General features: G+C 46.4%; 1 protein-coding gene across 2 annotated transcripts in view; it reads left to right on the top strand.

Annotated features, from left to right (window-relative positions):
* The window catches only part of LOC144668216 (NT-3 growth factor receptor-like), a 658,117-nt gene that overhangs the window by 83,938 nt on the left and 557,971 nt on the right, over nt 1-16,208 (top strand). Inside the window, exon 1 of one of the 2 annotated variants that reach the window (XM_078529981.1) lies at nt 9,682-9,806. The exons of the other annotated variant lie outside the window; for it this stretch is intronic. The gene's annotated coding sequence lies outside the window, so the exon portion shown is untranslated. Of the gene's footprint in view, nt 1-9,681; nt 9,807-16,208 lie in introns of those variants that run through there. 2 annotated transcript variants of the gene reach the window in all.

Here is a 16,208-nt window from a genome sequence, read left to right as displayed (position 1 = left end):
TCACTCAGGTTCCTTTAGGGAAGGAAATCTGCCTGGTCCTTAGCCTGGACCCCCAGCAATGTGCTTGACTCTTAACTGCCCTCTGAAATGGCCTAGCAAGTCACTCTGTTCAAGGGCAATTAGGGATGGGCAGCAAATGCTGGCCTTGCCAGCGACGCCCACATCCCATGAAAGAATAAAATAACCAAAAATCATTGTAACTGTCAGTTCACCTTCCCACCTACTGAAATAATGAACCTTGTTAGTATTCTGTGGTTACATTTAAATGTGTTCCCACTTGTAACACTTGGGTGGCAGACACAAAGGCAGAGGAGCAATTATACAGAATAAGGTAACAGTGCACTCCACATTCATGACGGTGGAAGCTATAACTGGGCGGGAAAGTTCGGGGCCGTCAGTCAGAGTGTCAGAGTGTTCAAGCACAATGTTATCATGTGCATGAAGCAATATTTAGAAAGGTTGGCGACACAGAGGCTGCCTGGGGTCACTAAATAATCAGTAGCTACTGGTAGTTGTTTTTTTTCATTTTTATTTATTCACTCATTTATGGTGTAACAGATGCTTCAAGAAGTGTTATCCCAAAGTTGTGCATGTGCACACGCGCTGAGATGTACCCGTGGTGTAAGAAATTCAATTTAAAATAATCCAGCGGCAAAACTTTTTCACTTGAAAAGGTAAATTTATTTCTTCTAGTTCTGGAAGTTATCTAAGGAAAGATAGTTACTAACACATGCACACATACGCACACACACGTACTAGTTAAAAACGAAGATAGAATGAGACTTAAATCAAGATTAGTTCATGTTTGCTGCAGGTCTGATATGTTTGGAAGTTAAAGTGTTGCATTGTTTGAAGTGAAGGTCTTGAGGTTGTAGAGTTGTCCCTGCAGCTGCGATGGCTTCCACTGTTGAATTGCCGAAGGTTGCTTTCACAAGTGGCTTAGTAAAAGCAATCAGGTAGGAGGGAGAGAGGAGTTTCTCTAGTTCTCTTTCAAGGAACAGCAGTGTGGCCCTTTTTTTAAACCTGGTTGATTACAGCAGATTGACGCCTGTGCTTATTGGTCCTTCTCTCCCTGTGTTGAAGCTCTTGTCTGCTTTTCTGGTGCTTTCAAGATGGATCTCTATAGATTTGCCTTTTTTCTGCTCTTTTCAATGGTTTTGCCAGTCAGGCAAGAATCATGTGTCCTGTACAACAATGCTGTTACTTTCCATATAAGGCAAGTGGTAATTCCATTATGGTTATCCAATCTCCTTGATCCTTTTAACAACTACAGGGAATAAGGTTGTTCACACCTTAGTGGTTTATCAGCTAGTGTCTTTGTGTTTGGAGGAAAAGCTATCAAGTCAATGAGTTTCTGTTTACTCCTTACTAACATCTGGGGACTTGGGAGAGCTGTCTCACATACTAGTCAAGGAATAGCCTGAAATAGCCATGCTCACAGAATCATACTTGAGAGAGAATGTCCCAGACATCACCATCTCCATCCCTGGGTATGTCCTGTCCCACCGGCAGGACAGACCCAGCAGAGGTGGCGGCACAGTGGTATATGGTCGGGAAGGAGTTGCCCTAGGAGTCCTTAACTTCAACTCTGGACCCCATGAATTCTCATGGCATCAGGTTAAACATGGGCAAGGTAACCTCCTGCAGATTGCCACTTACCACCCTCCCTCAGCTGGTGAATCAATACATCTTCATATTAAACACCACTTGGAGGAAGCGCCGAGGGTGGAAAGGACCCAGAACATATTCTGGGACTTCAATGTCCATCACCAAGAGTGGCTCGGTAGCACCACTACTGACCAAGCTGACCGAGTCCGAAAGGACATAGCTGCTAGACTGGGTCTGCGGCAGGTGGTGAGGGAACCAACAAGAGGGAGAAACATACTTGACCTCATCCTCACCAACCTGCTTGCTGCAGATGCCTCTGTCCATGACAGTATCGATAAGAGTGACCACCGCACAGTCCATGTGGAGGCGAAGTCCCACCTTCACAATGAGGGTACCCTCCATCGTGTTGTGTGGCACTACCACCATGTTAAATGGGATAGATTTTGAACGGATCTAGCAACTCAAGACTGGGCATGAATGAGACGCTGTGGGCCATCAGCAGCAGCAGAATTTTACTCAAACATAATCTGTAACCTCATGGCCCGGCATATCCCCCACTCTACCATTACCATCAAGCCAGGGGATCAGCCCTGGCTCAATGAAGAGTGCAAGAGGGCATGCCAGGAGCAACACCAGGCATACCGAGAAATGAGATGTCAACCTGGTGAAGCTATAACACAGGACTACTTGCATGCCAAACAGCATAAACAGCAAGTGATAGACAGAGTGAAGTGATTCCACAAACAACAGATCAGATCTAAGCTCTGCAGTCCTGCCACACCCAGTCGTGAATGGTGGTGGTCAATTAAACATTCACTGGAGGAGGGGGCTCCACAAACATCCCCATCCTCAATGATGGGGGATCCCAGACCATCTGTGCGAAAGATAAGGCTGAAGCAACCATCTTCAGCCAGAAGTGCTGAGTGGATGATCCATCTTAGCCTCTTCCGGAGGTCTCCAGCATCACAGATGCCAGTCTTCAGCCACTTCAATTCACTCCACATGATATCAAGGAATGGCTGAAGCCACTGGATACTGCAAAGGTTATGGGCCCTGACAACATTCCAGTAATAGCACTGAAGACTTGTGCTCCAGAACTTGCTGTGCCCCTAGCCAAGCTGTTCCATTATAGCTACAACACTGGCATCTATCCAGCCACGTGGAAAATTGTCCAGGTGTTCCCTGTACACAAAAGTGGGACAAATCCAACCCGGCCAGTTACTGCCCCAAAGAGTCTACTCTCCATCATCAGTAAAGTGATAGAAGGGGTCATCAACAGTGTTATTAAGCGGCACTTGCTTCGCAATAACCGGTTCAATGAGGCTCAGTTTGGGTTCCGCCAGGGTCACTCAGCTCCTGACCTCATTACAGCCTTGATTCCATCATGGGCAAAAGAGCTGAACTCCAGAGGTGAGCTGAGAGTTACTGCCCTTGATATCAAGAAAGCATTTGACCAAGTGTGGCATCAAGGAGCCCTAGCAAAACTGGCGTTGATAGGAATCAGAGGGAAAGCTCTCCGCTGGTTGTGGTTGTTGGAAGACAATCATCTCGATTCCAGGACATCACTGCAGGAGTTCCTCAGGGTAGTGTCCTCGGCCCAACCATCTTCAGTTGCTTCATCAATGACCTTCCCTCCATCATAAGGTCTGAAGTTGGGATGTTCACTGATGATTGCACCATTTGTGACTCCTCAGATACTGCAGCAGTCCATGTCCTAATGCAGCAAGACCTGGACAATTTCCAGGCTTGGGCTGACAAGTGGCATGAAACATTCATGCCACACAAGTGCCAGGCAATGACCACCCCCAACAAGAGAGAATCTAACCATCACCCCTTGATATCCAATGGTATTACCATCGCTGAATCCTCCACTATCAACATGGTTACCATTGACCAGAAACTGAACTGGGCTAGCCATATATATACTGTGGTTACAAGAGAAAGTCAGAGGCTGGGAATCCTGCGCCTGACTCCCCAAAGCCTGTCCACCATCTACAAGGCACAAGTCAGGAGTGTGATGGAATACTCCCCACTTGCCTGGATGAATGCAGCTTCTATAACACTGAAGAAGTTCGACACTATCCAGGACAAAGCAGCCACTTGATTGGCACCCCATCCACAAACATTCTCTGCCTCCATCACTGATGATCAGCGGCAGCAGTGTGTACCATTTACAAGATGCGCTGAAGGAATTCACCAAGGCTCCTCAGATAGCCCCTTCCAAACCCACCACTACCATCTAGATGGACAAGGGCAGTAGACACATGGGAACATCACCACCCGCAAGTTCTGCTCCAAGCCATTCACCATCCTGTTTTAGAAATATATCGCTGTTCCTTCACTGTCGCTGGGTTAAAATCCTGAAACTCCCTTCCTAACAGTACTGTGGGTGTACCTACACCACACGGACTGCAGTGGTTCAAGAAGGCAGCTCACCACCACCTTCTCAAGGGAAATGAGATAGACAACAAATGCTGGCCTATCCAGCAATACCCACATCCCATAGATGAATTGAAAAAACAAACAACTCCCTTCAGGTGCAGGGCCATTTAAGTCCACTTGTTTTTGGCAGCTCTGTGATTTTAAGCCAATGGACTGAAACTAGCCTTGTTGATCATGTTCTGTTAGTCTGCACATTTCACGCATCTGCTTCAACACCAGTGACCTGAACAGATCTGCAGTACAGAACACAGTGCTCTTGTTTGTACCAAATTGGTTTCAGCAATGAGAAAAGCTGAAGCTCTCTTTAAAATGCAGCCAAGTGTAAAATCTCCCAAGGAAGAAAAAGATTTGAAAGTCTATCCCAGGCTGTCAATGGATTAAATTGAGGGCCCCAAGGTTCCTTGCAGCTTCACCTGAGGCACACATGGATTAAAGTGAGGGTAACTGATTCACTGTGCTTTACCAGAGGCTCCCGATTTTAAGTGCGGATTAGACTGTCGATAGCTAACCAGAGTTCCGAATGAACTGAATGTCTCAGCCTTTAGGAAGATGATTTGAGAGCCCTCTATGGATTAACCTCCATCCCTCATGTTTCAGCTCAATCTTAGATGCCCTTGGATTAACCTGAGGGCGCTGGATTCCCCTACAATTACTTTGAGGAATCTGGCCTTCCCCAGGATCTTGGCCAGCCCTTTGGACTAGTCCGGTTCACTGACTTCGTTGAATGGAATGAGGGTTTTTGTTTGACCTCCCAAAATAAAATCTTGTGCCATTTTGATTTTTTTTTGAGCAGCTTTTCTTGCTTTGAACCTTTTGGCCTCTTGGAGGCTGAACCAGACTGTTTGTTTGCAAACGGTGTTGCATTGGAGCCTGAGATGAGCTTCAGTACCAAGACATCCCATTTTCACCTCCGCATCATTGTTCAACTCTGCCCTGGCCTCAGTTCATCTGCTGAAACCCTCATCCCTTGTTACCACTGGAACTGTGCTCCTGGGCTGGCCCCCCCTCCACCTTCCACCCTCCCTAAACTTGAGCCCATCCAAAACTCTGCCTGTGAGCTAACTCACACTAAGGCCGGGATTTTCCGGCCCTGTCACGGGCATCCCACGTTGCGGGCGAGGTGGCACCCCAGCCTGAAGCCCATTGACTTGCGGCGGGACTGGAAGATTATAGGGACAGACGGGTGCGGAAAATCCTGCCCTTAGTCTTGTCCATCCGTCATTCTTGTGTTAACTATATCAGCCTCTGGTTAAACATCACCTCAATTTTGAAATTTGCATCCTTGCTTTCAAGTCGCTCCATGGCATCACCCCCTTCCTGCAACCATTCAAGGTATCTATACTCCTCCAATTCTGGGCCCCTTGTAATGTGGGCAAAGGTGAAATCGTTCATTTTGACGGGAAGAATAAAAAACGAAGCTTATTATCTAAATGGTGAGAGATTGCAGAGCTCAGAGATTCAGATTCACTCGGTGTCCTAGTCCATGAATCACAAAAGATTAGTATGCAGATACAGCAGGTAATTAGGAAAGCTAAAAGAATTTAATCAATTCCCCTCACAGTAAATGATAACAGAAGTAGGGAGGTTATGCTTCAGTTGTACAGGGCATTGGTGAGACCACATCTGGCGTCTTGTGTACAGTACTGGCCTCCTTACTTAAAGAAAGGTTCATAAAGAAACACATTAGAAGCAGTTCAGAAAACGTTGATTAGACTAATACCAGGAATGGGCAGGTTGTCTTATGAGGAATGGCTGAACAGGTTAGGCTTGAATCCACTGTAAGTTGGAAGAATAAGAGGCAACTTAATTGAACCCTTTAATTTCCTGAGGGGTCCTGAGAGGGTGGAGGTGGAAGGGATGTTCCATCTTGTGGTAGAGTCTAGAACCAGGGGTCACTGTTTCAAAATAAGGGGTGGCTCATTTAAGACAGAGATGAGGAGAATTTTTTTCTCTCAGAGGGTTGTCGGTCCTTGGAACACTCTTCCTCAAAAGGCGATGGAAGCAGAGCCTTTGCATATTTTTAAGACAGAGCTAGAGAGAATCTTGATTAACAAGGAGGTGAAAGGTTATCAGGAGTAGACAGGAATGCAGGGTTGAGGTTATAATCAGATCAGCCATGATCGTATTGAATGGTGTAGCAGGCTGGATGGGCCAAGTGGCCTCCTGCTCCTAATTCGTATGTTTATATGTTGTACTTCCCCAAACATTTAGTTTCTGCCTTTAAGTAGCTAGATGTCAAATTTTATTTGATAATGCTTCTGTGAACTGCCTTCATTGATGATGATGATGATGATGACCAGGACATTAGGCTGAACAATCCCATTATGTTTTTTAATAGATCAACTCCACCTGCTGACATTCAGTTTATCCCTCAATCTCTTTTTTTCCTTTTTTCCCACATTAAGAAGGGTTGTAGAGATAAGCCAGGGAACTACAGGCCAGTGAGTCTCACGTGAGTGGTAGGGAAACTATTGGAGAAAGTTCTGAAGGAGAGAATCTGTCTCCACTTGGAGAGGCAAGGTTTGATCAGGGATAGTCAGCATGGCTTTGTCAGAGGGAGGTCATGCCTAATAAATTTGATTGAATTTTTTGAGGAGGTGACCAGGTGTGTAGATGAGGGTAGTGCAGTTGATGATGTTTATATGGATTTCAGCAAAACCTTTGACAAGGTCCCACATGAGAGACTTATAAAGAAGGCAAATGCACATGTGATACAGGGTAATTTGATAAGGTGGATTCAAAATTGGCTTAGTTGTAGGAGACAGAGGGTGATGACAGAAGGATGCTTTAGTGACTGGAAGCCAGTGTCCAGTGGCGTACCACAGAGATCTGTGCTGGGTCCCCTATTATTTGTCATTTATATAAACGACATAGATGACTATGTGGGGGGTAGGATTAGTAAGTTTGCGGATGATACAAAGATTGGCTGGGTGGTTAATAGTGAGGTTGAGTGTCTTGGGCTACAGGATGGTCAAATGGGCAGACAAGTGGCAGATGGAATTTAACCCTGAAAAGTGTGAGGTGATACACTTTGGAAGGAGTAATTTGACAAGGAAGTATTCAATGAACGGCATGACACTTGGAAGTCCTGAGGAACAAAGGGACCTTGGCTTGTGTGTCCATAGATTTCTGAAGGCGGAGGGGCACGTTAGTGGGGATGGTGAAAAAGGCATAAGGGACACTTGCCTTTATCAATCGAGGCACAGATTACAAAAGTAGGGAGGTCATGTTGGAATTGTATAGAACCTTGGTGAGGCCACAGCTGGAGTACTGTGTGCAGTTCTGGTCACCACATTATAGGAAGGATGTGATTGCACTGGAGGGGGTGCAGAGGAGATTCACCAGGATGTTGCCTGGGATGAAACATTTAAGTTATGAAGAGAGGTCGGATAGACTTGGGCTGTTTTCGTTGGAGCAGAGAAGACTGAGGGGCGAACTGATCGCGGGTGTACAAGATTATGAGGAGCATGAACAGGGTGGATAGGGAGCAGCTGTTCCCCTTACTTGAAGGGTCAGTCACAATGGGACAAAAGTTCAAGATGAGCGGCAGGAGGTTTAGGGGGAATGTGAGGAAAAACGTTTTTACCCAGAGGGTGGTGACAATCTGGAATGCGCTGCCTGGGAGGGTGGTGGAGGCGGGTTGCCTCACATCCTTTAAAAAGTACCTGGATGAGCACTTGGCACGTCATAACATTCAAGGCTATGAGCCAAGTGCTGGTAAATGGGATTAGGTAGGTAGGTCAGGTGCTTCTCACGTGTCGGTGCAGACTCGATGGGCTGAAGGGCCTCTTCTGCACTGTGTGATTCTGTGGTTCTGTAATGTGTCTAATTGTCTCTTGGCTCCATTTATACCATCTCGTTTCAACGTTTTGCCCAGCAAATCATCCCACGTTTGCAATACAATTTAGATGTTCTACCTGATTTTCCTGGTTACTCTTAATTTTATCTTTTTTAACTTGCGTCTTCAGGGATTTGAACCCTCCACCACAATAAGCCGTTGGCCTGGATCTGTTTTGCCATTCTCTTTTGATAATCCTGAGGAAAATTCTATTCAATCGCCTTAAAGTCTCCTTCAAAAGAGACATTAAACTCATAGTTTACTTCAATCCAGCTGGCCCAGTTAGATCTGATTTGTTTAAAAGGATTGCCATTTATTTTGCTTAAGGAGTATTCCAGGAGAACTGCCCTATAATAGTTGTGTCCTTGACTATTTGAGGGGGAAAGGATACAATGTTAGAGTTTTACTCAGCGCTAGCCAGCCTCTTGCTCAAAGCTGCCATTTCCAGTTATTATGATGTCGGCTTGTACACTGCTGCTTTGAGTGTTATAATCCTTAGATTGCCAACAAAGCTGGGAAATTTCTGTCCCCTTGGGCCAGTTGATTCCGTTTATTTTCAGTTCGCACCATGTGGGACTGGAAGAAAAATATTACAGCAATTAATATTACAGCAATAAATTTAACCGAACATCCATTTTGTATTGGAATATTTGGCCTGAAATCCAACTCGAGTTGGAAATTATTGCTAGAAATTGTTTTTTTTCGCTGGTCTTGCTACCTCCCCATTCCCTTGTCTCTCCCTTTCTCAGTCCAATGTACAAATTCTAACCATTAATTTTACCTTATTTTCCTATGCTTATCTTACCCAGCGTTTTCGACTGTTTGTTGGAGAATGTTAGGAAAATATCACAAAGGTGGGTTTTGACTGGCTCAAAACTTACTTCCACGGAGAATTATTTGGAGCCAAACAGCAGCCAAAGTAGTGATCGGTGATGTGTTCCCAGTATGGATGTAACAAGCTCAATCAATTTCTGAGGGGCCATCTCATGTTAAATTGGAAGAGACTGTTGACAAATGAATATAGCCCAGTCTAGACCATTAGCTCATCTCTGGTGTGCTAAGGATTAAAATCAGTTGTAAAGGTCACTGTTCTATCAAGAGTGTCTTTGAGTTAAATAAAGATGCAGCCAATAAGGATGGCTGATCGCAAAGTAGTAATCATTTCCATTAAGTTTCAACAAACTTAAATTATATTTATAATTATCTAAATACCCCTTTGTGTATTCTGTTCATCTGTTTGATTACGCACATGAGCATAACGTGCAATTTTAGAGCAGTAAATTTCATTGATGTATTTGTGCTGCGATATTTTTCTCCAATGTGGAGAGTTTGCAATCTGCTTGCTCTATAGGGGTTATAATAATTGCCTTCTTCCAACTCCAGTTCTCAGTCCATTCTGCTGATGAATTGCAACAAGCTGCCTTTTTATTAATCTTCTAATGACTTTAAAGGCAATTTGTAGAAGAGTTAACCTACTGACATGTTAATTTATTTTTAATGTCTTAATCTGCATAACCTTAAGTTCCTAATTTGAAAGTGATGTCAATCACTTATCGCCTTGATGTGTGCTAAATGTTCGTTTATCTTTCCTCCGGATTATCCACTCCTCGGCTAGAGTTGCAGTCTCTTTCTAGGGTACAGCTCCAGAAGTGTCAGATCCTCTCTGATCCCTGGCCCTATTGGCCATTTCTCATGTGCAAGTCTAGGCATGCTTGACCAGCAGAGGGAACCATAGCCAGCTTGGTCTCATTTTCACCCAATGTCCACACACTTGCACTATTTCAGCAGGGATTGCTCAATATTGATCAGGAGCAGAAAGCCAGGCTGATCTTCACCACACCACCGCAGCCCACCCACCTCTATTTGTTCAGTCCAGGCGTGGTGAGGCATCCCTACTGCTACCTCCACCTGAGATCGGGTAATGCAATGCAGACCAGGGGCTGAATTACCAGGGAGGTAATTCTAATCTAACAGGATAGACATGAGCAGATTTGGGTAGGCTTGTCGTTTTACATCCCATTCAGTTTTGCTCTCTGGGGTCAATAGAGTTAAATTGGGCAGTCTGTAAAATGGGCGTATAACTCCAAGCAGCCAGTTTTTTGCCTGGTGGGTCAGGTAGAATTCTACAGCACAACAGGCCACTCAGCATTTATCTTCACATTAACCCCTTCCCACCCTACATCATCTAACCCACCAGCATACTCTTCCATTCTATAGAAATAGGGATGTTTTGCAACAGTTGTATAGGATATTGGTGAGAGCACGTCTAAAACCCTGGGTACAATTTTGGTCTCCTTATTTAAGAAAGGACATATTGTATTAGAAGCAGTTCAGAGAATGTTCACTCAACTGATACCTGGAATGCAGGGGTTATCCTATGAGGAAAAGTTGGACAGGTTGGGCTTGTATCTATTGGAGTTTAGAAGAATGAGAGGCGATCTGATTGAAACATATAAGATCCTGAGGGGATTTGACAAGGTGGATGCTGAAAGGATGTTGCCCCCTGCAGGAGAGACTAGAACTAGGGGACACAATTTAAAAATAAGCGTACTCCCATTTAAGACGAAGGTGAGGAGAATATTTCTCTGAGGGTGGTCACTCGGAGGGTCATGTGGAACTCTCTTCCCCAGAGAGTGGTGGAGGCCGGGTCATAGAACATTTTTAAAGCTGAGCTAGGTAGATTCTTGACTGACAAGGGAGTCAAAGAGCATAGGGGATAAGGAAGGAAAGTGGAATTGAAGACACAATCAGTTCAGCCATGATCTTATTGAATGGCGGAGCAGGCTCGAGGGGCTGAAGGCTGACTGCTTCTAATTTGTATGTTTTTATTCCTTTCTCTCTCATGCACAACTTAGCTTCCCTTTAAAGGTACTTGTGCTATTTTCCTCAATTATGCCATGAAAGCAGGTTTCACATTCCAACCAATCTCTTGGCAATTTTTCCTAAATTTGTTGTTATATTTATTACTAACTGGTATATTTACAATTTCTAGTTTAAGATTTCACCACAACTAGGAACATTTTCTCTGTCTACCTTATCAAACCTCTTTATAATTTTTAAGACATCTATGAAGTCACCCCTCCACCTCTTTTCTAGAGTAAAGCATCCCAACCTGTTCAGTCTTTCCTGATAGTTTAACCCCTCAGTCCTGGTATCATCTTTGCAAATCTTTTGTTGGACCTTCTCCAGTGCCTCTCTATCTTTTTATGGAGATAAAAAAAAACTGTTTAGAGCACTCCCAAGGTCTAACCAGGGTTCTAGATGAGACTAGGTTAAAATATCTCCCAGGTCTTTCCTGATCTCTGTGGTTCCGGCACTCAACTCACTGGGGAAGTGTTTAAACGTAGAATGAATGCTCTGTGCAGGTGATGTGAGTGGATATCCTATAAAATCATTGAATTTTAACACATGAAGGTGGGCCACCTTCTTTCCCAATCTTTCCAGTGATGTTCTGCACTGTGAAATTTGGTCTCCCACTGAACTTTCTCAATAATAGTACACATAGGGGAGCAGGGAGAGGTGGGAAAACTCCCTCTCGGCACTGTGTGAGAATAGAAGGGAAGAGGTAGGTTAGGAATAATTAAAATGAAGGAGAGCGGGCAAGTGAGGGATAGAGAGGAAACAATCCTGACAAGAACATAGGAACAGCTGCTTCATTGATTCTGTATAATCCCCGACTGTATGTGCAATAGTATATGATCACAACAGAATCACCATTTGTAACAATGTCTCCATAAGATTGGTACACTAGTTACTGTGATCAATCTAATTGCTATAAATTGTTCCTGTTCTATTTAAATTCAAGTAAACCTTTAACAACCTTTTCAACTCTCAATTGGGCAGTGTTTTGGGTTGAGATCCCGATGTCAGGGTCAAATGCAGGGCCTGACCCTTGCACTATGTCAGGAGTAGCAGCCTGACATTAATTGTGCCTGAATTGGTGGTCAAGGGGAATGCTAGCTGTCCCTTTAAGGAACGCAAGAACAGAATGAAGAAAAGTTGATACACAGCTGAAGCAAAGATTGGTGCCGGCAAAAAGTAACAGAGGAAAGACATTGAAGGTTCCTTGAAATGCTAAGTTATCCATGGATCGCCATCTGTAATTATTTGTCTATGTCCTCCAACGAATTCTCTAAAAAGTGTAAAAATTCCAGACGTTGGGCAGGGTTTCGAAGCTGGAGCATCAGTAGGAGGCCTTCCAGCACGAAAAGAGCTGCAGCCTGCTGTTCATGTCAGACAGAGAGAGAGAGAGAAAGAGGGCACTTGAGGCATCCTCTTAGCAATATTTAAGACTTTTGGGGGAAAAAGATGGCCACAACTGTCGATTTCCCCATTGCGGAGGGGGAAACCTTGTAGTACTAGGGTGTTCAGGACTGAAAGGGTTAATGTGGGAATGGGGAAACAATGTCTCCCACATGACTAGTAGTAATCTGGTAGTAGGCTGAATGGAGATAGCTCATGGCTTGGACTGAAGAAGCCTAACTGTCTTGTATATCTGTCCATAGTTACGTTATACAATAACTAGTCATTGTTCAGACTCTGTGGCTGGGATAGGACCGGCAATTCCTGCCCAAAGTCAGTGGACTTTGCCGGTTCAACAAATTGTCTGTCTCTCCCACGACGGGTCCTGCCGCGTGCGGGACTGGAATATCCCAGCCTATGCCTCTGAACCTCTTCCTTACGCAATTGCGACAACATACAACAAACATCTCCACAGGGGTGGGCTGTGGCCAATGCTGCAGGGTCCCCCCACCCCCAGGGCTGACTCTGTTCAATGGTCTTCATTGGCCTTTTAATTGTCACAACTAGCTACCTGCTCATTGGGGGTGGGCAGCCCTCCCGCCCATAATCCGGCCTCCAGAGAAATGATACGGGGTAGAATGGTGCTTGTGGTGCAAATTATGCACCCGCCCACCTCCATTCTCACCCCCCAATATCCGGACAAAATTCCTGCCCCTTATTAGAGTTCATTGTTAGTTTAAAAACTCAGACCTTGCATTAAGAGAGCAATATTCAAGCTCCTTTTCAATCCACTACCTCCAGACCTAGTGAGGCTGAAGCTGCCCCCTGACCCCAATCCAACTCTTCTTTCATTGGACCTCAAAACTGTGGAACTCCTCACCTCTCGCAAGCTGCAGGTTTCTTAAAAACCAAAGATAAAAGCAAAAAACTGCGGATGCTGGAAATCCAAAACAATAACAAAAATACCTGGAAAAACTCAGCAGGTCTGACAGTATCTGCGGAGAGGAACACAGCTAACGTTTCGAGTCATACGGACTCAAAATGCTAACTGTATTCCTCTCCGCAGATACTGTCAGACCTGCTGAGTTTTTCCAGGTATTTTTGTTTTTGTTCTTAAAAACCAAGCTTGGTTTGGCCTAACTGCAGTTTCTTGAGTTACCTCATTAGCTTTCATATTCTTTCCACCATTGCTGATGTCATTCACTGTAGCCCCTTTTTGATGATGTCATTCACTGTAGCCCCTTTTTGATGATGTCATTCACTGTAGCCCCTTTTTGATGATGTCATTCACTGTAGCACCTTTCAGATTTTTCTGAAAAATAAGAATGTCGCCGCAAATTAATTTTCCGACGCGCTGGGTGGAATCGCCGGGTCCCGTTGGCGGGGGCAGGCGTCATGGCGGGTGCGAGCAGACAATACGGTGAGAACGCCAAAAATCAGTTTTACGCCGTCGTGAAACCAGTTTGCGATAGTCCGCTCCGGTTGTTAATGGCGGGGGCCACGTTCCTCTCCGTCCTGTGTTGGGAACTTAATTTTAATACATTTTCATCTCCTCGTTGTGGCTGCTCGCTGGATTCACCCGCCCACCTCAAACTGACCTCCCATGTTTGCGTGACTTCAGAATGGCCTACTTCATGACCACCTTTAAAAGGCATGGATCTGGTGAGCTGAACTTCGAGGGGGACTCGGGTAGGGTGAGTGCACACAACCCGGCGCTGCAATGGGGGGAGGACTTGGCTGAGGGGGAGATGGAAGAGCTGCACGTCTGCTCCAGTGAGGAGGATGTAGAAGGGGATGATGGTGATGAGGTCCACGAAGGCGAGGACGCCGACCATCGCACTGGCCAGGCAAGGCAGGCGCACTCGGGAGGCTCTCATAGCAACAAGATCCGTGGAGGATGATGACGACATGCAGTGAGGACATTCACAGGGGCAATGTGAAAATCTATGAAATGTCTGACTCCTGTCTGGCTGAGGGCAGTTTGCTTGCGCTCTATGATCAGGGTCAAACCATGGAGATGCACCTGATCCTTTTGTCAGCCTTCAGCTCCTGTCCCCTTCAGGAGCTCAGCATCACCGGTCATAGATGCTGAGGAGATGGGGGGCCAGCCCCACCTCAAAGGTGCTGAGAGCCACACAGACAGAATGACGGAACTCTGTGACGCCTGACAGTGACATTCTGGCAGGAATGACCAGCACCATCGAGGTGCAGGCATCAGTAATGTGTCCAGTGAGTGTGAGGCCAGACCATCACTTTGGTCTGAAGGTTACTCACTGCACAGGGAAGAGGCTCTGGACTGAGACACCTGCCTTTATCTTGTGTAGGGACCAAGGTTTCACATCTGAGTGACACGAACACTGCTCATCAGAACAAGGAGCCATAGGCAAGGAGACATTCTTGGGAGTTTATTTACAACAGTGAACATTATGTACAAATGATTAACACCCGTGTCCAGGCTGTGCAACTACAGCTTCTTAACCTTCCTAACCCTGCCGCTACGTCTTGGTGCTCCCCTGACCTCCGCAGTGGAGGTGGATGCAGCCTGCTAACTGCTACGCCCTGTCTGTGAATACTTTGGCGTGCGCTCTCTGGGGGGCTGAGATCTGTAGGGCCCCGGCCTGCTTTGGGTGTCCTGCTGTGGGCCAGCTGCACCCTCCTTGGTCTATGGAACTGGAGCTGCGGGGGTCACAGGAAGAGGGGATTTGGATCGGCCGGACATTCCTGGAGTCACCTGGGTGGATGGCCCTGGGGTGTTGAGCTGCTGGTCCTCCTCCCTATGGGTGCTCAAGGGCCCCTGGCTGACTCCTCGAGGAGAAGGGGAAGCTGGAGTGAGATCGAGCAACCGAGGTCCTGTCCATGGCAGCTGCCATCCTGCCAGTGTTGAGCTCAGTGCGTTGGCATCCCAACGTGATCACCTTGGACTGAAGGCGGACGGACTCATCCATCGTCCCTTGCAATCTGAGGAGTGCACTAGACATCCCTCCCTGATGTTCCTGTGATTGTCTTTGCAGCTCCAACAACTGATTGAGGATCGTGTCCAGAGGCTCATCATCTGGCTTGGACTCAGCAGATTCCTTGCCTCCAGCAGTCCTCCCAAGTGCCGGTGATCACAAATGTCCCAGCCTCTGCCTGCTGGGGAACAGATTGTGTGCTGCGCTCACTAGATTGTGATCCTGAGGCTACTCTACAGTTAGGCCGCACCGAGGTGTTTGCTGCATGAGTGGAGGGTGTGGGTGAGCACGGTGATGGGTCTCCAACAGTGCTGTCCTCAGGGTCCTCATCCCGGGTGCTCTCGGTACTGGGGTTGGGGCCAAAGTTGCCTGAGGGTGACATGTCAGATGTGTCTAGGACAGAAAGTGGAGATTATTAGTGCTTGGCAGCCACATTGAACACAGAACAGTGGATTCAGAGTAGCGTTGAGAGGGGGAATAATGCGGTGCAGGATCCCCATGTGGCCGTCAACCCCACCATTGTCGCAGGAACAGTCCAAAACCTCTCCAGCCAGCTCCAACACGCAACTCTCGAATGGAGCGAGGTCCTTGATGACCAGCACCCCGGTCTGGGACCTCTCCCGGTGTTTGTGCATGATTTTGTCCTGCATAAAGACAGATGGAGAGAGTGTGAACAAGGCACACGTGAGACCAAATGAGAAGGATGCCAGGCATGCATGTGTGCTGCTTGGAGCCATGGACAGGATGAGGAGGTAGTCTCCAGAGGAGATGAGGCCAGATGGCGATGTGAGGGTGTGTGTGAGAGAGTGAGTGAGATCCCAGTGACTGTGCAATAGACTGCTGAGTTGAGTTTGATGGGATGGTTGACTTACCCTGGTGGCACACATTAGATCATTCATCCGTTTACTGCACTGGATGGCTGACCTCTTATGTGCAGCGTTGGCACTGACCACCTCTGCCACCGCCTCCCAAGCCGGAGTGGTGAAATTGATAGGCCTCCTGCGGTCAGAATGAGGGCCCATGCACTCTTCTTGGCTTTTGGGGCCATGTATTCACCGGAGCAGTCTTGGGCTGCAGGTTAAATATGGTTCCCAGTGTGAGACTGCGGCAAGGTAACAGCATGGCGG

This window comes from Cetorhinus maximus, chromosome 26, assembly GCF_964194155.1.
Source record: "Cetorhinus maximus chromosome 26, sCetMax3.hap1.1, whole genome shotgun sequence".
NCBI lineage: Eukaryota > Metazoa > Chordata > Chondrichthyes > Lamniformes > Cetorhinidae > Cetorhinus > Cetorhinus maximus.
This window is presented reverse-complemented; position numbering and strand designations above follow the sequence as displayed.